Raw genomic sequence first — 25,610 nt, forward strand, 5'->3', positions numbered from 1 at the left:
CTAATATATCCTCAGATCTTGCTTGAAGGATTTGATTGAAGTTTAAACGTTCGTCGCTGCCATTGCCTCTTAGTGACAAGCCTCTCTTATAGAAATTTAATACTGTAAGTGATTTTTTGGCTAGTAATTAATCACTTAAAAACACTATTAAAAGCACTGTTAATAGTGCTTTTAATAGTGCTTTTAAATGATTAATCACTAGCCAAAAAATCACTTACAGTATTAAATTTCTATAAGGGCTTGCAGAGCTAAAACTCTGATAGTACAAAAAATTTTCTTCAATGCTATCCTATTTTCCATCATTGTTTTTTGATTCGCAACTGACATGTGCTGAACAACACTCACAGACTTCGAACTTAGCAGTAACTCATTAGCTGCTCGATAAAGTTCACTTTTTTCATGTTTAGGCAAAGATAAATATGCATTTTTCCATAATGTGAATCCTGTTGTCACAAAAGCTTTTTTTGCAGTCTGACTGTTTTGATTATTTGGTAGCGCAAATTGTTTTTTGACAGCTTCTGTGCAAATTGAGCTTCTTTATTATCTCTCAAGAATAGCCAGGAATACAATTTTTACCAGCGTCGAAAGGAAGCTTGAGACAGAACTTCTAGAAATAAATTTCCAAAATTTGACATACTAATAATGTTGCCAAAAATCTGGAAAAAAAATAAGAAGGGGAAACATACGTTTATTCTTTTCTTCAGAAACATCTAAAATAGGGCTAACACTTCTGGCATTGGCCACTTCTTAGAGTTTGAATACAAGAATAAAGTACCAGTTAAAATACAGATAGCAAATTGGTTTTAGTCTTAAAATGTTCCTTAATTTATGTGCTTTTAAAATATGTGGAATAAGATTTTTGTGCTTATCCCCTTCAGCCGACAAACCTCCTTGAAAGTGAGTACCCCATACGTACAATAGTAAAGTACCAGTTAAAATACAGATAGCGAATTGGTTTTAGTCTTAAAATGTTCCTTAATTTATGTGCTTTCAATATATGTTGGCCAGAAAGGGTTAAAGTGAGAGGAGAAGGATAGTATTGGTAGTAGATTGCGAACCCTGCGGGGATATGCAATAAATTATGAATTTTACAGAATTTTTTTTTAATACTCGATAAATTAAGTTTCCCTTAGCTGTGGCGTATATACCGGAGTTACCCTAACATCAAAATTAGGGCTTCAATATCATGGGACGTTTATACCCAGCAATCTGATCGCAGCCTGGCCGTGATCCAATGTAGATCTCAGCATTACCACACACCATAAATCTTAAACACGAGTTATCGTGGAGATTTTTATCATTATTGAATTCATTATAATTATTATACTAAAACATAGAAATAATTTAGCTTGAATTAAATTTTAACTGCGGAATCACCGAATTATTATCTCTCCCTTGCCAATAGAATCATATGGAGAATCGTATATCGTTTAAATTCAAGGCTATATTTATAAAGTAAGTAGAGATGGTGTGCTTGTTATATGTAATGAATTCTTTTATTTTTTTATTTGATCCAAATACAATCAGAATAATGTTATTTTTTAGAGGAATAACACTATCGCTATATATGAATATTTATGAACATTTATGAATATAATATTTATGAAACAATTTCTCTTTTCTGGTTAAGATTATATAGAGTTTGACGTTGATAAAGCTCATTTATCGAATCGTCTTTCAAGAATAAGTCTTCGATGAATAATCGAAAGTGAGGAATATAAAGAATGTGTCGGTAAATCCTATATTAAACATAGAATTTCTGAAAAATTTATTTCTTCATAGTACTTGATAGAGCTTCATGTCAATGGAATCTATTTATCAAATCGTCTTCGACAATTAATCGAAAAAAAACCTTGAAAGACTCCTGCTGATAAGCCTATAGAGATGAAATCTTTCGTTTAAGATTGATTATTGACGCATATCTCACGAGTCACGACGTATTCTGCGAGGTTACCCAAATATTAAAGAGTCAATAATAAAGTCATAAAAGTGAGATAGGTCGAGAATAAGAAAGGCTATTTAAACAGCGATGAAACTCGCAGCAGAAGAAAGAGATAGTTGAGACAGATCATTTCCGACAATTTACACACGAGCAGCTCGATTCAGAAGCATCTCCGCCTCTGAAGGTGAAGATGATCTTTAGATTGAAACGCGAGAACTCTGAAAACCGATCCAGTTTTAGAGGTCGTAAAACTGTCATAGTACCGCGAAGAACTAATCCCGACGAGAGGTGACTTTTATTCACCCGACTGTCACACGAGATGCATATAATCTTGCGTCACTTAATCATCTTCGTGGCGTTGACCAGGATCTCCATCAGGGGAGAACTGGAGAATCGATTGTTGATTGTTCGTTTCCTCCTTTGTTACTTTTTATCGTCATTAGAAAGACGTACGCGTAATACATTTGCGATAATGCAGTATAAGCTTAATTAACAGAGAGAAGCGAAATTGGTTATCAACGATATCAATAAATTTTAATCAAACGGTAAAAATGTCTCTTTACTTTTCGGACGCTGGGATTAAATAATTTTTTTTTATACATGTAGGTTTTTTTCCATACAATTGAATACATAATGTTGTGGATATGTATAGCTGTAATGTAAACGTCAGAAGCCTTCGTCCCGATATACCAGATGTTATACAAAAAACGAATCGAATATAAGAGTCACGACGTGAACTGGCACGGTTAGATCAAAATACACTACGAGGATATAGCTCTTTGTTTTCACGACTGAAATGTAAGAAAAGGGATAATAAACACGTGCGGTCATAAGGCGAGGAAACCGTGCCGCGGTTTTAGAGTTTAAAGTAGTAGTCCAAACATCGCGGAAGAGTAACGTGACGTAAGCAGTAGTCGTAATTCAAGATCGCGAAAAGCTGGTGTATTTTTTTATACAATAAAAACAGTTAAAACAGTTTTATAAAACAGTTAAAACAGTTTTATATATTTTATATATTTTATATATTTTATATATTTTATATATTTTATATATTTTATATATTTTATATATTTTACATATTTTATATATTTTATATATTTTATATATTTTATATGCAACTGCTATATAATTTTAATATCATATCTATATATGTTAAAGATATGTTTGAGACTTTGTTTCAAATTAATCGAATTCGAATATCGCTACAAGATAAAGTCGCTATTTAAATGTGTTAGATTGCTTTTTTTTTTGCTTTTCTAATATTCTATTTTACAATTATTCATATTAATTATTCGTAATAAAACTTATATTATTAGAAGTCTAAGGTCCATTTCTATCAATGGCGAGATCAATGCAGTTCAACTTTAATCTCGGTTTAACTTACATTTTATCTTTTTCTAGTTTTGAAAATTAAAAAAAGATAAAAAGTAAGTTAAACCGAAAGTTAATCTACATTAGTAGAAATGGATATTAGAAGCATATATTTAAACTTTTGACTACAAAAGAGTTTTTGGAATCTTTTCTTTAAAATATAAAACTTTGAAATCTCCTCTTTTAAGTATAAAATATTACAGGAATGTTATTTCTCTGCATTGTTTGACAAGACAAGAATTGTCATACCATCAATTGAATGATGTTTTGCTTTAATTTTTCATGATAGAAACGTGTAGCAATATTCTTTATTATCTTAATAATAAAATAATTTATTGTATCAAAACACATCTCAGTTTCTTGTTACACCGATAACTAACTTATTTACTCTTTTCTAACTATGTTTCACGGTATTTTAAAACAAAAAAATTATTTATTGAAGTAAGTTTTCTCTTTTTAGTGTAGTTTTATTTCTTTAAGCATCATAATACGCGAATAATATGCCAAATATGAATAAAAAAAGTTAAAATATGTTCTTATATTTTTTCAGAAAATGTAATAGAATTATCTCGTTATTTTTTAAATGGCGTAAATCTTTCGATATGTCAAAATTGCTGCCGATAAGGTCTGTTACGATAAATTCCTGCGTTTCGACGTCTAAGACGCTTGAAGAGAAGCTTTTTTCCTACAAATAGAGAGCGACAATTTTGCATGAAAGATTCATCTCAGTCCCTTTGAGCGTTGCATAAAGGATTGATCAGCTTTTGCTCGTTATCCCTGGCGAGTCGCCTCTTATCCACCAATCTCTCCGCTTGGTTACCTTCTGGAATCCTCCTTTTGCGCAACCTCACCTGACGTAGTAGCGACTCTGTACAACGCGCGATTGTGTTTCCTTTCATTCATTAATCCGCGCTCGCTGCGCTATGTGCTGACTGACAGCAATGAGAGCCGCGGTCGTCTCTCAGACGGAAGATAGTGAAAGGTAACGACGATGACGATAACGACGATGTCGGCGGCAACGGCAGCGGCGGCAGTAGCAGATAAGAAGAAGAAAGAGGACACGCGAGAGATACTGTAGTAGTAATAGAAGTTCAGTTTGTCCAAGCATGCATATTTTCCGAATTTTATAGCGAAAAAAATTGCTACAACTAGAAACTTTACTAGTTCGGCAAATCTATAGTCGTAATATGGACAACCAAACCTCAGAACTGAATAAAATTAATAATTATAACTAATCAGGCTTAGTAATATACCACTGTGAATATAGCAAAGACCATTTTTACGACAATTAATTGTGACAATCAAAATATGGTTTGAAATTTTCAAAATATATTAGCTAAGATAGCGTGCGTACTTTTGCTATTGTAGTAAAAAAATTTTGCATATGAATAGTTTTCATTGTAGTAAAAAATTAGTTGCAATAGTAATAGCAATTTAGATAAGATAATAATATTCCATTAAAATGTTGAAAAATAAATATAATATTTTCATTATATATTAAAATAACAATTTTATTAGCATTGATATATTCTAATCAAAATTATACTATAAAATAAGTAATATTTTTATTTACTTATTAGGAAATATTGGAATATAGGAATCACGATATAAATAAATATAAAAAGTAAATTTTACTTTTTTATTAATTTCGATAATTTCTTACAACAAAAAATTACTATATTATAACAGAGGTAAGTAGGTAAATGATTATAATATAAGTAAATTACGAATTTAAAATACATTACAAGTAACATATGAGAAATACAAGATAACTTACATTAAATAGCATAAAGGTGCGATTTCATGGGCGTCAGTTGTCACGCGTCAAGACGATTTTGTGACGTCATGTTGTTTCTGCGTCGACGCTGAGAAGTTCAGATTTCCCAACTTTTAGCGTCAACTGGCATCTCGACGCGAGTTCCAAAAATTGACGCATGAAAACCTTTTTCATTGCGCGTCAGAATATCGGCGTCATTATACTAATCTAAATTACCCGAACTTGATTTCGAGCGTCAACTGACGCCCATGAAAAAGCACCTTTACGCATTAAAATATACTTTTCATTTCGAATGTTTCGTGATTTAAATTTATCAGAAGAGGATCGCTGAGACTTTCGATATTGACATGTGTTTTTGTTTCTAAAAATCTTATTTCGTAATATGCTCATTAAATCCTACAATTATCAAAATCTCAAAATATAAAATATAACAATATTTTGTAAAATATAACAATATTTTCTTTATTGCATCACTAACTAAATCTGTTTAAAGTTATAAATGTTAAATTTACGTAGCTAAATTTTAGCTTTGCTAAACTAATTTATTTTATCTGTATCAGCTTCTCTTTCTCTTCAATACCGATCTTTCTTCACTTTTTCTCCCTCTGAAATTCCTCCTCTCTTTTTTTCCAGCCTTTGCACCTCTCTCTCTCTTTCTCTCTCTCTCTCTCTCTCTCCCCCCCTCTCTCTCTCTCTCTCCCTCCTTGTGTGAGCAACCGAGTATTGGCTGATCATCCCGTGCGCAAGGTCAACCAGCCACTGTCCGACGTATGTCATCAACAGTGACGACCCTTAAGTCAAATAAGACACCTAATCGCAAACAGATGCCTATGTCAGAAATACAATAATTCATTATTTATTCGCAAACCATTCGCCTACTCTAGTAAAGACGCAGTTTTAAATCAACCGTATTCTTAAACGCAACAATGGTTTTCTTCACTCGATAAGATTGTTTAATTATACTCGCCGATAAATGTTTTTCGTGAAAAATAGCGCTAATTAATTTTACTGATAATATAAGTCTTACATATAATAATTATCGCTCTTATTTTAATATATCTTCGATTTCGCATGTATATATATTTTTTTTTCAATTTTAGGCCTGAAATTAATTTAATTAAATTAATAATAACATAATACTATAATAATATAACAATAATATTAATATAATTATTAATTTTTAATTTAATTTTATTATATTTTTACATGTAAATTTATCTTATTACAAAGCAGTTTCTTTTATGTCTTCGAATAAAGAAGAAAATTCCTTCGTCGCAATAGAACATTTTTAGAAATATTACAAAAATCATTATATTCTTTGGTCCTAATGGTTGTTGGTGCTACTTTCGTTCAGATGTCTGCCATGTGCTATACATCCTGCTGCGCTTTTGTTAAAACTTCAAGGTGGGCGAATTACCTGGAAAAAAAAACAATGAAGGCATTGAAATGTTTGAAACCGAAAAATTTTTCAACTTTAACATTTGAGAATTTTAAGAAGAAATTCTAAACAAATCTTTTAGCAGCATGAAGTTAAGATTAAGCTAGGTTAGGGATGAAGCAGGTAATATTAAAAACAGGGTGGCTTGGAACTTACGTTAGAGTTAGAGGGCTGTAAACCGGTTTATTTATATCTTAGCACAATGACGAGTACGAGTCAAATACGAGTAAACCATTCGATGCGGCTCATAAAGATCGAATAGGCTTAGCGTACAGAATAGGATGTGAAATAACGGTATTACGGTCTTGAGACCTGTTTAAAAATAATTTTAACGATAAGAAATCATTCTAATATATTTCTCTCAATAAAGAGAAGTTGTTTAAGATTTAAGAAAAAAAAATCTAATCACTTATAAAATAAGGTTGTGTAGACACAATTTATTTGATTCGTATGTCATCGTCACTCTTTTGCGAAAAGACAGTATTGAGTTTCCAACGTGTCGCGAAAAAATTATTACGTTATGATGAGATTTCAAAAACGCTTTATCGTACGCATATTATAAAAAAAGTTATACGTAATCGCAAAATAAACATTCTTAAGATATATATCAAATTCACGCAGAGATAGTAATAAGAGTCTCTCTTACGTGATAACGTTTGAGCCGGTTGTTAATCTCTAGATAATACTAAGAAAACCGATAACGGTATTAACATCTTTCATTTAAACTTTAAAAGGATCGAATTTTTCATGCGAATTTTTCGTGAATCATCCAATTGTTTGCGACAAGCCTAATTAAGTGACTAAAAATCTTGAATATATTCGCGACAGCAATCCCTTTCGGTAATACAAATTTTTTAATAATTGAGAAAAAAAGGGAATTAATCATGCAATTTTATAAGATAGAGAAATTGGATTCATGTTTGTATCTAACATGTCATTCTGATAGTCAATATTATTGGATTAACGAGAATATAAAGTATAGTTTGAATATTTATTATATCGAGTGTAATATTTCTTCTCGGATATATTATATAATCCGCGGTAATAGGAATACTAACAGTATTATAATCTCTGTGATAATACTGAAGAGCAAATTCATTTGAAGAACAATTTCGAGTAAATTTGTCGCTAACTGTAATAATAAAATTAAGGTGCGTAAGCAATTCTTGCCATGTTCTTTTCACGAACAAAAATCTCGCCGTTCCCGAAACATCAGTTTTCGGTATCTTCGTTGTGGTCAGAAATTGACACTTATCTCAACGGCGATCTTGTCGCTGCATCAACAAAGTGGCGAAAGAGGGAGGATAACACTTCACACTAAATAAAGTAAATCAACCACCCGAAAGATTCGACAAGTGTTTTCGCTCGAAAAGACAACGAAAGAAAATACGTGACAGCAGCGGAATGGAGAGGAAAGAAAAACGAATGAGAAAGAAGGTGCGTCGTAAAAATGTCAACTTACAAGGTGTCATTTTACGGTGTCATTCACTCGAGGGAGCAATAAGAGGAGAAGGGCGGCAGAATGAAGAAATATTGACAAATTAGGAGATATAAAACGGCGATATTGGCGAAAGAATTTTTTTTTCGCGATTCTTGATGGCGCAGTGTTGCCTCGTAAATTGCAAGAGAATCTTTCGGCAGTTCATAGTTGTCACTTCTCTTTGTAAGGTTCTCTTTCCAGTCGACGACTCAGGTAGAAATATGCTGCCCTCGGGAGGTTACTACCTTGAAGGACTACTTTGAAATACTTGGAAAAGGGGTCTATTTTGCAACACGATATGGTCCGGAAATGCGAAAGAAGATTTAGACCGACAAAGGCGCTCTTCGTAACGGGGCACCTCTATTTCTGACCTGCGTAAAGATACGTGCGGGGGGAATGGTGAATAGGACGTACAGCAAGAGATATCGAGGGATTACGGGCGCCAGCCTTATAGAAACAGCAAGAAAAGGTATGAGTCTAAAAAAACCCAGCACGATCGATTTGAATATGCATTAACCTGAAGCGCATTTTTCGCATACAATTTTCATATAAGAGTACACGTTATCTGATGTAAACGCGCGAATAATAACGAAACGGCAAGATGGTTCTTTACTGATCGAGTAAATTGTTTCATTGTGTCAGGCTTGCCGTTAGCTCGGATAAATTGAAGAAAGGAATCGAATCGGACGACTCGCACGGAGGATAGCCAGACCTCAGTAATTTCAAATGCGTCTCACGACGGGAAGCGCAGGATCCCCGTGCAAACGTCCCCGAATGCGCGATTCAAGCAAATTTTATTTGCGTGACTAACGAGATTTCTCGGTGTTGGCTCTGGTAACATTATCCTGGCCATGTAGCTGAAAGGCGCCAACATAATCCCATCATAAATCTTGTTCCTGGCGAGACGGATTACTTTGGAAAATTTCTAATACGTGCCTTATCTTTGGTCCTACTATTTGTTCATAACCTTCTGTCTGCAGATGATTAATAAGCAATAAGTCGCAGGAACAGATCGAAGATAAGGTAAATACTCGACCGAAAAGAAATTTTCTTGACAACTTATCTTATCGGGCTGAGCGGCTAGACATGAGCATCGCGCCTTATTTAGTAAAGCCACATTTTAAATATGTATACATTTGTAGAATGATAATTTCGTGAAGCTCACCAAGACGTTCGGTTATATTCTTGCAGAAGAATTAACGATCCGATAATTTGAATTATTGTCATATGGTAAATAGAATATCTTTAAAGCGAATCTAGAGACCCAAATTTCAACCAAATTCCGAAACGCCGATAATCGGAGCTCTAATTAGCGGCCATTATCGCGCAAAATTGCCTGAGACGCGTCTACGTTTAACCGGGAATCACGAATCTGGGCTCTATTATCAAACATTTGAATTATAAGGTGCTTCGCCATGCTCGAGTTGATTTACGGTGTTTCGGAATTGGTCGGTTTCCTTCTTGTTCGCGCCGAGATTAAACAAGGATCTCCGGGAAGCACTTTATTTTATTACAACGCGCGTACATACACAGCGAGATGGTACCGCGCGGCACTCCCCTTACAAAAATTGTATACTAAAAGATAATGATTAATTACTTATTTTGAATATTAAAAGCACTGTTGTTAAGTACTTTTAATACTCAAAATAAGTAATTAATCACTACCTTCTAGTATTAAATTTCTTTATTAAGGGTCGACGCTGAAATTTGTCCTAAAGTTGTCCCGGGCACGGCGTGGGTAAGAGTTCTTGTCATTTTGTCAGCTACTCAATGCGAGTTTTTTATGTCGAAGCAAAAGGGAAAGAAACAGCGCAGCAATGCACATAGCGCAAAAAGTTTTTGTGTCTGATACACTTCCTAAAGAGAAAAAAACATTTATGGTTCCTTTATGGATTCTACATGTGTAAACAGTCACGAGCTAGAAAGTTTATAAGATATACACCTGTGTCATATAACGATGTTCGAAATAAACATATGTCGATCAATTTATTACCAATTTATTACCAATCGTCGTTTGGCCATGGTACAGCAAAGTAAATATTAGATTAGCTGTTAAACTAGCATTGATTCTTATTAATTTTACAAATTGATTGATGATATCACTTGCCTTACTTATTTATTTTATAAGTATATATATATATATATATATATATATATATATTTAATACTTATATATGTATATAATTACTATCTAGCTATATTATAAATAGATAATATGTTAAAGAGCTATTACTATTATATTAGAGCATATGATTTTCTACGCACTATCTACCATATGTTTCCGTAACATTCCTATATAGATAAAGAATAAAAGATTGAGGTAGATCACGTAAGTGATTAAACCGAATAGTATTGCGCAGCCTAATGAATACCAAATGCTTTTCTAAGCAAACTGTTGAGACATACAAAGATAAAACAAGATATCAGAAGAAATAATTTCAGCGGTTCAAAATGCTTGGCGCAACCAGAGAGAATTATTTGTAAAGAAATTTCGTTAGTCAGCGTCTCTCTTTCTCTCTCTCTCTCTCTCTCTCTCTCTCTCTTTCTCCATCTATCTATCTCTAGCCTGGTATATACTTAATAATATAGAAAGACGATGAAATAAAGCAAGGAAAGAGACAGAAAAGAAGTAACACGATTGTTGACAAGTTTGATAGTGGGCGGGTAGATAACGAGCACCCGAGACTCTCGCGATTACTGATTCGAGCAATTAAAGTGTATCAGACAGAAAGTTTTTATCAGCCGCTGAATGCGATTGCGCAGGTTCTTTCAGATTGGCCCGATCAATGGCTGGCGGATCTAAATGAGAACGAATCGGCCTTGTAATCCCGCGATACGCGCGTAAATATCGATAAGTTTCAATCTCTAACCCCGCGTTTAACTATAACGAAGTCGCGGCGTCTTGTATGTATATGAGTCGCGATGATTACGAGTCCGAAAATTGTAAGACGAAAGTAGTGACGGAAGATAATCGTACCGACTTTCTTGATTTGACTTGATCTTTTAGGAGTATAACGATATAAGCGCGAGCAGTATCTGTTTAGGTGTAAAACTGAACGCCGATAAAGGTATTAGCAGAACAATTGCACCTGCGACTAATTTACACCATTCGGCGCCGTCGCGATATCACGTTTCAAGATATTGGCAGGTGGTACAGGGATCTAATGTAACACTTAAGTAAAATTTAAAAGACTGTAGATACCATTTAACGCTTTGCGATATAATCGTATATTTTCTTTATTTTGTATAAGAGCTGCTGAGAAATTATATACATATTAATTCATCTATTTTTTTATGGCACGAATAAAGAAGAAATGTTAGCTTTTCTTATTTATTTATTTAAAAAACATATAATTTTAAATATAATAATAAAATAGAGATAAAACAGAAATTGGTGTCATTTCTTCAAACTTTTACTTATCTCACCCTAAGGCCAATTATATAATATCGTATGTCCAATGAGAGATTTTTTTTTCGAAAACGAGTTCTTATCGGCTCATCGGTTATGTTTCTACATCCGACAGCGACGATGTATTGTAGAACCGGTGTAACTTAGGGTGAGATAAGAAAGTGAAAGTTTGAAAAAAATGCGTAAAATGACACCAATTTCTGTTTTATCTCTATTTTATTATTATATTTAAAATTTTATATATTTTAAATAAGCAAATGAGAAAAGATAACATTTCTTCTTTATCCGTGCTATAATATTGTAGAACTGATCTGATGGCATTAATGATTAAACTAATGCATTTCGTGAACCGAAACGCAAATTAATTTCTTAGCCTACGAAATTTAAAACAAATATGACATTAAATATTGTGTGCAATAAGACAAAAATCATTACGTAGATTGCTAGGTTGGTTAAATGGATTCCGATTATCTATTTCGTGAGCCATAAAATGACAAAGCTTGCTAATAAGGGAAATTTAGAAGAATTAAGAAAACATAGATCGTTATATAAATGTCAGACAAGACTCGCTTCTATTTTTGGAAAGACGCCGCGCTTATCGGAGCGATCAAAATTTCACGTTCCCCCCTGGTCATGGTTGAGTCGAAATTACCGTCCTCTTATCTCCAAATTTCGAGATTACGACCAGTCAAATCTTGTGCGGTGGTCTGGAAACTGTTACAAGGACACACAAGTTCTGGCGCGTATAGCAACAATCTGATACGCGATTTGCCGATGCGCGCAAAACTATCTGCATTTTTCAATCTTTAACCTCGCGTTATTGCCCGCAATTTCGGGCGCTATCAAAAATCCGCAGATTGATTTGCTCGCAATAGCTTGAAAAAACTAGTGATAGTCGATCCGCAGATGAAGACCTTACCCAATTTAGATATCATCACAGCCTCAGTTGTCAAATGTCGTATATCTGTTTATATATGTATGTAAATCTGTCCTACACATATCAGGCAAACAAGCATAAATTTCGACTGTGTAGCGTCTACTACGCCGTTTGTAAGCTTTGGGGGGAATTACGGTATATCTAATCTGAGGAAAGAATAAAAAGCAATTTAAAACTTGCATCATTTTATCAGCGACTTTGTGCGCGACAGAATTTCCAAACTGTTTCATAACATTCTTTTAGCAAAATATATCAAACTGCTTAGAAACTTTATTATTTTATTGTTAATCTTTCTCGGAGAGAGATTTTCTTATATGCCGTGTTTGAAACCCTTTTAACGCGAAGCCCCCGCTGCTTGTGTAATATTTTAGATAAATATTAAATGTATATCATATGCTCTCTGCAACTTTTACTAATTTCTCTAATAAGAAAAAAAAACGGTGCAATGATGTAAAAGTATTTTCACTTTCTACATTTGAAAAAAAATCCTGCGAGAAGGAGAGAGAGCCTACTTAGCGGAGACATGCGGATTTATTGATATCGATAAGCTGCGTGGTTTCTAGTTCTCCACGCCTCGCTGAGCCGATAACACGCAATCGAGAGAACCGGTGGTTCTCGAGTTGCGAGATTAGAGGCCCGTGGGTCGTTTTTAAAAGTCGCAAGGCAGAGGAGGATGCACATGGAACAGCGCCTTGAACAGTTCCTGGTAAACCTGTAATTTCGGGATGGATACGGTCCGCTGGAATGCCATCGCCGAAGTTAATTGGGCCCCCACGCTACTCTCGTTAAAGTTTATATGTTAATAGACTCACGATACGCGCGTTCCTATCTTGGCTCCCGACCGAAAAAGAAAATCGAGCGTAAAATGCGTATTGAAAGGCTACCTGTCTTCAGAAATATGTACACGACACGCTCGATAATGAAATGTCGTGTGACATTACGTCGCGAGACTTAACATCTTTCTTCAAACGAGAATCTTGTACGAAAAAGGAAGTAGGTGTGCGTGAGGAAATTTTTCGCGGTATCAATAACGATTAAATTTAAAATTCACGTCAGAATATTCAGCATATGCTGATGATCGGTAATCGAACAGAAACAAAAAACGAGCGTGTTCCAATATTAAATACCTCTTCTATGATAACGGGCGTATTTACATGCTCCGAAATCCATGCATTGACGTGGTTACCTAATTTGTAAAACGTTTCATCGCTAAGAAGACGATTGTACATATCTGTACCGTAAACTACTATGGAAACACGACACGCAACCCAAGACGTGCGTGTAGGGTAAGGGTCGCGCGAGTGCCACTTAATATTTCCGCTCCGCGTGCGTTATTGTTTCCTCCCTATAATCTTTTTTTTTCCTTTCCCCGCCTCGATATTACGATATTATCTTTGTTGCATAAATTCCTGCGCATTGTCAAGAAATTAAAACCTTGTGACGTCACATCGGAAGAATATCCATATGCGTCCCGGTTAAACGGCAATTACGGTTAAACGCCAGGCGTCCGCGTTTCGTTTTGCGTGTAATTTTGCACAGTACAATGTAACCGCAACCTGACGTGCGTATTAACAGAGTAACGTACGTTAGATTGTCGTTCTACATGCACACGACATTCATGTACACAGCCGATAATGTATGAATGCTGAAAATGCGCGGCAGGAGAATTCATTGTAACTTTATATTTTAAGTATCGGAAAAAAAGTTTGCTTCGAGATTTTTTACGTTGAATTTATAATTTCTTCATATAGGGTAAACTCAGGTAAGATAACCGTAGAGGAATGATGGCCACCAACCCATGTTCATTCAATGTTTCATGGCGAGCTAGATTGAAAGAACATAGGTTGGCCATCTTTCCTCTATGGCCACCTTTCCAGAGTTTGCCCTATTATTGATATTAAAAATATATAACAAATATATAAATATGTAAACTTAATTCAATATTTTTTATTTGTGAAAAAATGATGTCATGTTTTATTTTATATATTTCATTTTATACTCAATTTCATTTATTTTAGGTGAAATTATATTTAATAAATTGCATATGATGATTGTATAAAATTCATGTACAAATAAGATAGCTGCATTAATATATTTGTTCGAAGTGTTTTCAGTGTCAATATATCAAGCCGATTACGACGGGTGTTTCCGATCGAAACTCAAACTACCCGTCGTTACCCTGTTAAAATTTATACCTTAATTACGCCGTGAAGACTCGCCACGGCAATGAATGAGGATAAATGAATGCAGGAATGAGCAGAAGCAGTCGACTGGTTTCACATCCGAGTAAGGGACGCCGACAATTTCATACAAAGGAACGCTCTACCTGTCCTCGAAATTTTCTGTAGGAATCCAGAATCGCTCGATTACCCCAAAGAGCTTATAAACAATAGCGTCGGGTTGTATTGTTTTAATTAATGTAAAAACGGCTTAACTTTTCGGTAATCGCTTGGGTGAAGCGTATCACGATAATGTATAAAAATATAGCGATATCACAAAGAATAAAAGAAATTTTTAATTTAATTTTTGGAGAATATCTCTTCAAACAATTATCTTAATTTAATCTCAAGCGTTTAAAACGCACAAATAAAAGAAAAGCCAGGAGTATATATATATTGTACATATATTGATGGAATTTACGAAAGTAGGTATAATTAAAATATACTGGAATATATACTTGTATGTAACAGACAGTAAAGAGTGGAACATAACAAGTAGAATAAGATTTTTAAATAGCCCGATTCGAAACAAAAAGCCGAGAAGAAAAAGGCTAATAAGCGCGATGCTTATAACGAATAAGGGGAGAGTGCCTAAAAACCGTGTTACCTAGGTCTGTAATTGGGGCCTCCCTCTATTAATTAGCCAATTAAGTCGCCCGCGATCTTGATCCTGCCAACGGTGTATCCTGCTTCGTTAAATGATGTGATTCGCGCGAGTGACCCTGGCACTTCGAGGGACTCCGAGGTTACAAAGGAGAAGAGTTGTGTAATCCGGGCTGCGGTGTAAAAGCGTAGTTAAATGTGTGGCGTTTACTATTCCCAAACCGAGCGGCAGACACACACAATCGCGGACGCGTCTCGCCGGAAGTGGCAATTTTGCGGGTTACATTGAGCCGATTGGCAATCGTCGGCTTCTTACAATGTTGATCGTGGGAATTTTCGCGAGAAGACGAACGAGAGAATCCAAAAAAGATCGGGAGGAGCATCTGTGCGTCTTTAGAAACGTTAAACAGTAAGGTAAATACAGCTTTCTGCTTATGGTGTAACCTTGAAGCGGCAGTCAATAAAATTAGTAGGCAGGTTTTCTTCTTGCAGTTTGTCTCTTGTATCAATAAGTTCAAGAATTACATACAATTCAAATAAAATGGCGAAACAAGCCTCGAAAGTACAAAGGTTTATAAATGAATTATTTTATTTTATGTATCTTGTCATAAGTTTAACGAAATTATAAAAATAAATTAAAAATGATATTTTATAAAGCAAAGAAATCTTATGTATGTAAGTAATTTTTGTAATAAAACTTTTTTCTGGAATATTTGTTGTTTATAAAATAAAAAAGATAATTATATAATAATATAGTAATAAATGAAAGATTAATAAATATTTTCAGTATACATTTTTGACTATTCTTAAAAATATTCAATATTGTCGAATTTTCGATCAACAGAGTTTTTACTTATAGGATTTAGTTAACAAGAAGTTTAAACATAACAAACATTCTTAAAAATATTCAATATCGTCGAATTTTCGATCAACAGAGTTTTTACTTAGGATTTAGTTAACAAGAAGTTTAATGATAAACATTAAGTAAATTTAAGAGATGGCTCCGACTGAAAAAAATCTTGGGTAATATGGCATCTAAAATAACGCTCGACATAATCAAATATTTAAAGATCGTACAATCAGATATTTACCCGCTTGAAGGGATTAATACTCGAGCGCTGAATAACTGACGCCTGAGTAAATAAATGAATAAAAAGAAAAGGAGAATCGCATCAGATAACGGGCGCGTATCGCAATACAAGTAGCGTTCATATGCCGTCTACGGTCGTCATCCTCTCGCCTCTTATTTCATCCTCCACCGATCTTTCACATGGACAGGCCACCGAGAGATCTCAACGACTCTCTTCCATCCGGCCGCGAGGACGCGTATGCAAAATGCAGTTCCGGGGTGAAATGCATCTTGACGCAGCAACGTTGGTCGGCGGCGCGCGGCGCGGCGGTTCGCGATGGCCAAGGGCGACGCTTGAGAAAACAAATGGGGTGTAAGGTGGGAAGCGGCAGGACTAGACGTCCGTAGAGGGAAGAAGAAGGAAGAGGGTCGAAGGATCGAGAGGGAAAAAGAGAGGCGATTGTGTCCGAGGCGCACACAGGTGTCGGTCTAGACTCTTTTATCGGGCGCGTACCACCGCACGGAGAGAGAGAGGAAGAGAGGAAGGGAGCGAGCCTGGTAAGGAAGTGAAGGACAAGAACAGAGAAGGTGAAAAAGGGACGGGAGACACGCACACGCACACGCACACACACACACACACACACATATACACACACGGAGGAGGAAGAGGAAACCATGCGTGGCGCAATTCGGGACCAATGGGAAAAATGAGACACACTGCGAGTCGGTAAGAAACCAGTTCGCGATGCATTATGCCATTCGGGGCACTCGCGTCTGCCTGCCTAGGCAGACCGGGATATAAAGGATAAAGAATAAAGGATAAGGGATAAAAAGGAGAGGCTGTCCTCCGCGAGGATAAAGGACGGAACGGAGTCGCGCGAGGAGTCGGGAGGAGGGAAGGATGTATGGGATCGCAGAGGAGGGACAGTTTGCGAGAGGAGAACGTGACGGCGTCCTGCAAAAATACGTTGCGCGTCCTACCTACCGTCGGCTTGTGCGTATGCACTGTCCTTTCGCGTTTCGTATGCAGACGTGAAGGAAGCACCGCGTCCATGCGCGCCGCGTCGCGTTACGTTGAAGAGAGGGAAACTCAGAGGCGAGAGAAAGAAGAAACGAGGACGCTCGCGCGTCGCTCATCTTCCGGAAGTTTCGTGACCGCGCCCAAGCGACTCGATTAGCACCAAACGACGGCAGGGGGTCATTGACTCCTCACAACCCCCTCGCACTACAGAGTTTATTCAAAGAGTAACAACTGTTACATCGATTATATCCGTAAATGTGTGAATAAATGCAAAGAAAAATTTTTGCAGAGCTATAGCGCGCAATATTTGTAATTCTAAGTCACGTTAATTTTTATTTTTAGTTTTCTAGACACAATTTAGACACAATCAGATTGTCGCAAAATCGTGCTTGTTTTTGACAATACTTTGTGCATGACAAACTGAATAAATATGCGAAAGTAAAATTTTGACCACCGAGAGCCGAAATATTATTGCAAAACGACGACCAAAAAAAAAGCGGAGTATACTTAAACTATATACATATATCGTATATTTATATAAACATTTGTTAATAAAGCATATTTTTTTCTACTCTTTATATGTTGTATAAATATACCAAAAATTCAAAATTTCACTTTCGCACATTTATTCAGTTTGTTACAAAATATTGTCAGAAACAAGGAACGATTTTCCGGCAACCTGATCCTCATGCTAGCTGCCAGTATCGTTACTAATAGCAAAAGTAAAGTTTTCAAGGTTTTCTTAGAAGAAATATAAGAAAAGAATACCATCGATCTGTATGGTATTCTTCTACGGAAGTCTATAAGCCGAAGGGAAAACATCATAGAAACGAAAAAATGTTAAAAGTTTCTCTCTTCAAAGTTTCAGACTTCAAAGCGGAAAACGTGAAGATTTGAAAAGACCATGCCAAAAAGATTTATCATAAAGTTAGGTAAAATCTTTCCTGGCTTTCTATAGATAGTCCTACAGTTAATCTTTTTCGAACTGTTCTTTCAAGACCCGTAGCCTAGGTGTGGGGATTTCTTCAGGATAATTTTTCGAAAAAGAGAAAGCGAACGAAGATGGAAAGGCGGAAAAGCAAAGGAAAAAAAATTTGTGCAGTACATACGGTATACAGGCTGAATTCCGATATTCTTCACTGTCAGTACTGAAAATCTATATTTTTCTATATTTTACGTCAAATGTATTATAGATTTTCAGTACTGACAATTGCTGACAGTAAATATCGTATATACTGCATACCGATCTTAATGCTTCACTATAATATATTGAGCTGAAGTGCTGTAATGAAAGCTAAACGAGCGGCGTGAAATTGCCGCGGTCGTTTACGAGATTTCGCTGAAGAAATTTCGGGGATCGCGACGGAGATTTCGTGCTGCGCGGCTTAATTAGCCCGTAATCGGCTCGTCCCAGTTGACCAGAACGAGCTCGTTACAGCAATGCGGATAAATAAAACGGTATCAGTGCAGTAAAAAGCGATCCGTCGTACTGCGGAGTGGACTTTAAAGGCATGTATCACATATACAGCTTCTTACAGCTGTTAGAGATCTATCAATTGTTAAAGCATTTAAAATATATAATGTCATAAAATACATAGTATATAATATATAACGTAATTTTATTTATACGGCAATGCAAAAATTGTCGCGTGTAATAAATTAATAAATCGATTCATGTTTTAACGGTTCTTTGTTAGACGAGCTATATTAAAATTTGCTTTCGGTTCCACGAATAACTTCACCGTTGTCATCATCTTCTACCAAGAATTTGAAAAAAATCGGCTGGATTGAATCATTGGCAGATTCGAGATTGACGTGTCACCGTGAAACTTTCCCACTGTTCGCACGCGAAAAGCGATATATGGCGAAACGAGCGAACGAGCGTGCGTGCAAGGTAACGCGGTGCCCTTCGTCGCGTCGAATTGAAAGAAAGGAGACCCCTAAAAAAACTGGTTCTTTCTTTTCCCCTCGTGGGTCCGGAGCCGCACCTGGCCCGTCGGTCCGAGGTTCTTTACGAGCCAGGAGAGAGACCTTCGATCGGATCTTGAATTTCGCCGGCACGGCGCGGCGGCGGCGGCGGCGGGTTCTGACGAAAATTAATCGGCGATTAACTTGGATGATAACGGTCTGCTTAGCTGCTAAGACTAATGCTCCGAGTTCAGCGATTAACCCTTCGAGGCTCACGCCTTTTGCCTGCTGTGAAAAATCTTTTCCAAATCTCGTTCCGCCGCATTTTCCGCATGCGTGACTACTGGAAAAGATTGGACACGTATATACGTCCGCTGCTTTGGCCGATTGCAATTCGTATCTAGAAACAGGCCGCGCCAACAGTCTCGGTCAATTAAACCTATAGTGAGTAATTTCCCGTCCCCTTCTTAGATCGTAATCTTAGGACAAACCCAAGGAAAATAACTATAATTAATTTGTAATTATAATACAAACACGTATATTTAGTATGTGACTTGTAACTTCGCGTCATGTGCGCGTCGACACAAGAATGAACGCCCAAGAATATAATCGAACGAATTATATTTTGTAACGGATATGAGAGCGGTTAAGATGAGCAGTTAGACAGAATAATGATAGAAGTCGAGAGAAAAAATCAGTAAAAATCATATATATACATATATCATTTTTTTCAAATATATTTATTTGTACTACAAGAATTAGATTTTTTTCCATAGGATCGTAAAGAAATATTTAAATACTCTGCAGATCGTTTTATTCACAACGGGGAGCGAGAAATTATTCGTATCGCTATTTCGCTCGTGCTAGGTAGAATAACAATTAAGATCGGTGAAATTGAATTCGTGTTGCGAGGCAATCGCGTGGAAAATAATCAGTACTGCAGTAAACTTGCTTGTACTCGGAAGCTTTGCTTCGCTTCCGATATATCGTGATCGCGCTGAAATGTGAAAAGCATTGTAACGCGCACGCGAGCAGGCAAAAAGAAAGAAGAAAGGGACCAGAGGAGACGAGGGGGAGGGAGGGAGGGAATGTGAGGAGCACCGAGCGTTTTTCATCGCGAGGAATATGCTAATGAAGACACGTCGCGAACTGACAATCTTGACAGTTAATCTCGCGTGATTATTCCTAATTATGCAAATGGTGGTACTTTGTGATAATCATTCCGAAGCAACTATATCCGGGCACGAGATCGTGATGCCCTCGTAAGCACTTTTGATGAAAGGTTATTTTTAATGATATCGTTCGTAATCATACGCTGAAGTCCGAACGCGGGAGGGAGGGGGGCGAAGGCGGGCCGGCACGTTCTAAAATTTGGAACTATTCGGCGAGCCGGAACTATTCGGCGAGTGAAATAAGCTGAAGATTTTTTCAATGCCAACGAAAGAGGCGTGGCAACCCTTTCCTTCACATGGAAAGTGAAAAACGATATTTCCCTTCATTTTCGGTTACTATACAGCCATTAGACCTGTTCGTTTTAACGTGAATAGAAAAACTTCTATCTCCAACGTGAAAAGAAAAAGAAGAAAAATGAACTGCAGGTTTAGCTAAAACGAACAGGTCTATTATTTAGCTAGTATCTGTTCAAGAATGTCAGGATAGTCTTAAAGTTCCTTGACCAATTGTGCGATACAATTAAACGAGCATCATATGCATGTATGCGTAAAGCTCTTAACATAGACGCCTTTAGTACATCGGTATCGTTGCATATCCCATTCGCACACGTACGCTTAATGCATATCTGAGATCCGGAATATGCAAATGTCCATGAGAACCACGCGCAGAAGAAAAGAACGAATTGCGAATTAAAGAACAATCAGAACTACAAGCAAAATAATGAACAGTTTCTCGCACGACCGTTATCAATCTGTGATCGCGTGCGTTTATTCGATTCTAAAGGTTCTAAAGGTTTTACCCGTTCACTTTTTTTTCTGCCGTCCGAGAAAAAGATCAGAACCGGACATTATTGTCAAAGTTTACATCAACACAGTACTTTTGTAATATTTCCATCGCGGACGCGTGATGGAATAAGCTTCACTGAACACGATTGCTTTTCGCGTCTGCGAGATTGGAAAAAATGTAAATGCCATATTCCAACGTTTGCGTAATTAGCATTTAACGTGCCGGATGTTTGCATTTATTGCTGTCAACGAGTCGTAGTACATATCGATACTTTCCCTCCCACGCGAATATATTACCTGTCAAAAATTAGATAAGGAAACTTTGCTTAATCACAGATTCAGATTTCCGCATGGAAAAGAAAGCCAGTACGCCTTCGTCCTCGCCTTCGTCGATACTCGCGTGGGAATAATGCCGTTTGTGTCCGGAAACGTTAGGTAAGTGCAGCGTCAGCGGTTCTCGGTATAAAGTCGCTTGTAACCGGTGCCGCGTTATCAGGTGACCGACGACGGATCGCGTTCGTGGAATCCTGAGAATAATAGAAATAAAAAAAGGGAAGAAGGGCGAGAGAGAAAGATAAAAAGTCACGTCGCGTCACATATTCTTTTTAAACAGAAACTTCAAATAGAACGAAGAAATGCAACAGGTGTAAATAGAAATGCAACACAGTTCTCAGAAACTAAAATAAAGCGTGAAGATATAATACGGAAGTACATAAAATATAAGATCAACGATATCGGTCCCGTCACTCAAACGGGTTTCGGTAAGTTCCGCGTCCTACAGAAAACGAGAAAATATTCGTCGCGATAAATTTTGAACCGTTTTGTAATCCTTATACAAGCGAGAAGATTCGGTGACGAAGGGACTAGATCCTCGCATTATGATGTGACATCGAAATAATCGGTCCATGATCCATCGATGTAGCGAGAAGAAAGAGAGAGAGAGAAAAAGGGACCGAATGGGGGGGGGGGGGCGGAGGAGGAAGAAGAGAAAGGAAACGAAAGAGAGAAGCCGTCATGCTCCAGATTACGAGAACCTAGGTCAATAATCTCCGAGGATCCTGTCCCCTCATTCTACTTTTAGGACAGCTATAAACCGTTGGTGGCGTCAAGCTAATGAACGTCAATTCATAAACGGAAAATCGGATATTTTTGGCACGAATATGGCTCACGTCGAATTTTACAAGCGGCTGACACGCGGTAAAGCAAACAACAGAGCTCCAATATGGTGGAAGATTAACTCCATTGTAAAATAAAAGTATCTCTGCTGTCTCTGCTATTTAGACTTCTATACTCGACGTAATTTTAAATTGAATCAGGTCTTCATCATGCAAACAATATCTTATAATTTTATGCAAAATCGGCTTGTTACACGCGTCTCTTTTCCCTTTTCGTTAGATATTCTCTAGATATTTAATTGAAAGATAATATTTAAGAAATTGAAATACTTCGAATTTTTAATTTAATTTAGAATTTAATTTAATCTAGCATTGTTACTTCTCTCTCGGGTGTATTTCCGTTGCTTCAGAAAAGTCTAGTGAGGTTCTCCTCGTTAAATAGCATATAATGAAAACGGATCTGTTCGTTAAATAACATATAAATCAATAGTTTGGCTGTGATCGATAGTTACAGTTCGACAGACGTCAGTCAGTCTAATATACGAAATAGTACCGGTCATTTCGGTTAAGTCCGCTAAGTGCTTAGGTCATCGTTTATTTGAAGGAGCGGCATACCGTACAGGGCAATTTGGTAAATGATTTAATCTCGCGCTCGATGATTTATTACTGCGGCCGCTGTCGTTTCTATCGACTAACTGGTTTGAATAAGATCGGAATTTTGAGATGAACGCCGGAAGCTATATCTGTTAAACACACAGCGCGATTACTATGTGTTCAGAAGAGTATGCTTACGTGTTCTTAATCCGTAGATACGTTTATCTGTCAAGAATGAAATCTTTAATATCAAATAGTTTTATTATACTCTCTTATTACTTTCATAATAATATCACAGAATGTACAATACAATTAATTATATAAAATATTACACATTTTACGTTATAGAATTATTTTATTATATTAACAGCGCAAATATATCATCGTAATATTCTAAACACATTTTCTAACACGTATAGATATTTATATTTTTCATAACATTGTCAAGTTGGTTGCTAGTTAAAATTCGTTGTAATTCGTTCTTTTAATTTATTTTCTGAAATAAATTCCTACAAACGCACGTTATCCTTCAGAAGAAAAATCCTTCCAACTTATAGCTAATACTTTTACATTGGCGAGTTTGAAAACATACATTTTTTTCGTTGCTTTCTTTTGAATTTTGAAGCACGAAAGGTCGCATAAAAGTTTGCTTAGGACGACCGAACAAAAGATAAAACGGAAGATTTTTTTGCCAAAGTATTTTGAGCGTGAGAGATTTCTTCGACATACCGATAACATGGACAAAAAATAGAAAAAATGGACGGGCAAAAGAATTGCCTTGGAACTGACCATTGACCAATCTATTCCCGGAGGAGTTCTAAATAGCATTTAAAAGCGGTGCCTTTTGCATTTTTGTCCTTAAGTTGTGGACGACCAGTTATACGGAGGTACATGAATGGCCGCGCTGTCTCTACCTAAGGTTTCTACCTATAGGCATCCTTCGAGGAACTTCGCCAAACGAACGCTCAATGGTTGATACCTGGCACGTCGAGACGAGAGAGAGACGACATCAAATATTATAAATACGAAAAACGCCTCTCGCGCTCACACCGCTTTCTTATCTGCAAATTTGATAACTGCATCCGGCCTTATCCTAATGCAAATAAAGGGCGCGGGACGACTGGAGTTTCGAATGCGCGATGGGAGCGTTGCAGTACGAGTTGGTATCGCAAAGTATTATATTAAAAGTTTGAGAATAATTATGTAATACACCGTTTCTCGATTCACGAACAATTGATCCTTGGATATATCACGGTGACTTATATTTTAAAAGCGAGCTTATTGTTAGATTTTTACTAAAGCGAGCAAGGCTAAATGTGATTAGCGGTATTTTCCGACATATATCGTGTTAAACAAAGCGATTAAAACAATTAAGCACTGCAGAATGTCATTTCCGTTAGAGTATCGTTATTATATATCTATCGAGAATTATTGGTGAAATCTGAGATCTGAAATTTTAACGGCGCGAAGGAGCCATTAGAAACTTTGAATCACGATAGCGCGAATTGGCTTATCCTATGAGCATGGGGAAGCGTCGAGTGTCGGAATCGTAGACGAAAGTGCATTTCACGGCTCATCGCCTTCTTATTTCTTAGATTACATGGTAGCCGAACGAGGTGTCTGCTCGATTAATATGGAAACCATCACGCTATCTCACCTGCATCGTAAACACATCATTTGCATCATTATTAATGGATACGTGGTAAAAACTGTAAAGTTTTTTTGTAATTAGAGATTCGTATTTATTCGTATTTATGTCACGTTTAAATATTGAAAATTTATTCCTTCATATATAAAAAGGACAATAAACAAGATATATCTTTTCAAATTGAGAAAGATAGATATATCAAATCAATATATTTATATATACACTTACATACAAATTACACATTCTTAACAATATTTACAGAACAAATATTGTCAAAAAGAAAAAAATATTATTTACTTCGAAAATATTTAAAAGAGATAGAGAGAAACTTACTGGAGGACTTCTAAAAAAGATGTATTCAAATTGTACATTTCTAATAATATTTATAAAATAAATATCGTAGAAAAGATAAAAACATTATTTGCATCGAGAATATGTAAAAAGAAAAAAAGACTTATTGAAAAACTTTGACAAAAAAGATGTTTATAGATTTGATGGCGATTATTTTTTAGTTGTTGATGCTTTGTGAAGAAATATTGCTAAAGAATTTTTTTGTATAGTAAAAATAATAATTTATGATGTATACTTTTGTATACATACATACATGTAAAGTATGAATTGAGAATTGAGAATTGAGAATTGAGAAATCTTATTTAAATAATTGAGAATTGTATCTGCATGAAATTTATTGATTTCGTGTCGACAGTGAAAGTGTTGAAATGTGTTATTAATATAAGAGTGCTATAGAGTATTATATTTAAGTTCTAATAACATTTCAAATAATATATTCTTCCCTTGTGATATTTTCTCCGTTGAAATTAAGTTTTCAAGAAAAGAATTTTTTCACGCGATACAAATAGCGTCTGAGAATAAAAAATGTATGATTGGAGAATTACAGATCACAACTTTTGCTTTGGATCCAATGACTGTAGAATATCTGCGTCATCAAAATTTCGTGAAATATCATTTCTTCGAATCATTCGACTACCATTCGCTCATTTTCGTTCGTATAACAATCAGCGATACATTGTTGCGCGCCATCGCAGTTTGCTAGATTGTAGTTCTCGACCTCGGGCGGGACGCTGCACGCGAGGCAATCCTTTTTTTTTTTTTAATTTTAT

General features: G+C 36.1%; 1 long non-coding RNA gene across 3 annotated transcripts in view; it reads right to left on the reverse strand.

Annotated features, from left to right (window-relative positions):
• Nucleotides 1–6,257: 6,257 nt before the first annotated feature.
• The window catches only part of LOC139822839 (uncharacterized), a 273,173-nt gene continuing 253,820 nt past the window's right edge, over nucleotides 6,258–25,610 (reverse strand). For all 3 annotated transcript variants that reach the window (XR_011734617.1, XR_011734618.1, XR_011734616.1), the window contains exon 6: nucleotides 6,258–6,507. This is a non-coding gene — a long non-coding RNA (uncharacterized lncRNA). The remainder of the gene's footprint in view (nucleotides 6,508–25,610) is intronic.

Source organism: Temnothorax longispinosus, chromosome 12 (genome assembly GCF_030848805.1).
Source record: "Temnothorax longispinosus isolate EJ_2023e chromosome 12, Tlon_JGU_v1, whole genome shotgun sequence".
Taxonomy (NCBI): domain Eukaryota; kingdom Metazoa; phylum Arthropoda; class Insecta; order Hymenoptera; family Formicidae; genus Temnothorax; species Temnothorax longispinosus.